The 835-nt window shown below is 42.3% G+C and overlaps 1 non-coding gene across 1 annotated transcript; it reads right to left on the reverse strand.

Moving 5' to 3' along the window:
• Positions 1-237: 237 nt before the first annotated feature.
• On the reverse strand, positions 238-344 carry LOC127133897 (small nucleolar RNA R71). Its single transcript, XR_007807699.1, has one exon. It is a non-coding gene; the product is annotated as a small nucleolar RNA R71 (small nucleolar RNA).
• Positions 345-835: the final 491 nt, after the last annotated feature.

The following is an 835-nucleotide window of genomic DNA, read 5'->3' on the forward strand; positions in this document are numbered from 1 at the left end:
CCAATTCGAGGGTCTCGCTACTGAGAACCCAAATCAACACTTAAAAGTCTTTGTCCAACTGGTCGACACTTTTAAATCCAACGGTGCTTCACCTAATGCGATATGTTTAAGATTACTTCCTTTCTCCCTCAGGGATAGAGCACATTCATGGTTGGATTCATAGCTAATTCAATAACTACCTGGGAAGACCTTAGGAGAGTATTCCTTGCTAGATATTTTCCCCCCAGTAAGACTGTTGTTCTTCGAAACCAAATAACTAAATTTACTAAAAACCAAGGAGAATCACTCTTTGAAGCTTGGGAGATATACAAAGAGTTATTAAGAGTCTGTCCACACCATGGCCTAGAACAATGGATGATCGTTAATACCTTCTACAATGGACTCCATTATAACACAAAGATGAGCATCGATGTTGCCGCAGGTGGCGCGCTGATGAACAAACCTTACCCAGAAGCTTGTGACCTAATTGAGGATATGGCCTAAAACCATTACCAATGGGGAACTGAACGAGCATCAATAGAGAAAAAGGAGACCCAAGATGGAATACATGAGATAAGCTCTATGGACATGATGCAGGCGAAAATGGACGCTTTAGCCCTTAAGGTCGAACATATGTCTACAAACACTAACACCGCGGCGGTAGTCCACACAGAGTGTGAACTTTGTGGATCTAAAGGACACGAGTTGGCAGAGTGTAACCTTTTAAACGATCTAAACACCGACCAAGTGAATTACGCCCAAGGTAACCCATTTTCAAACACTTACAACCCTGGATGGAAGAATCACCCGAATTTTTCCTATAAAAACCAGAACCCTATCCAAGATTACGCACCTC

This window comes from Lathyrus oleraceus, chromosome 3 (genome assembly GCF_024323335.1).
Source record: "Lathyrus oleraceus cultivar Zhongwan6 chromosome 3, CAAS_Psat_ZW6_1.0, whole genome shotgun sequence".
Lineage (NCBI taxonomy): Eukaryota > Viridiplantae > Streptophyta > Magnoliopsida > Fabales > Fabaceae > Lathyrus > Lathyrus oleraceus.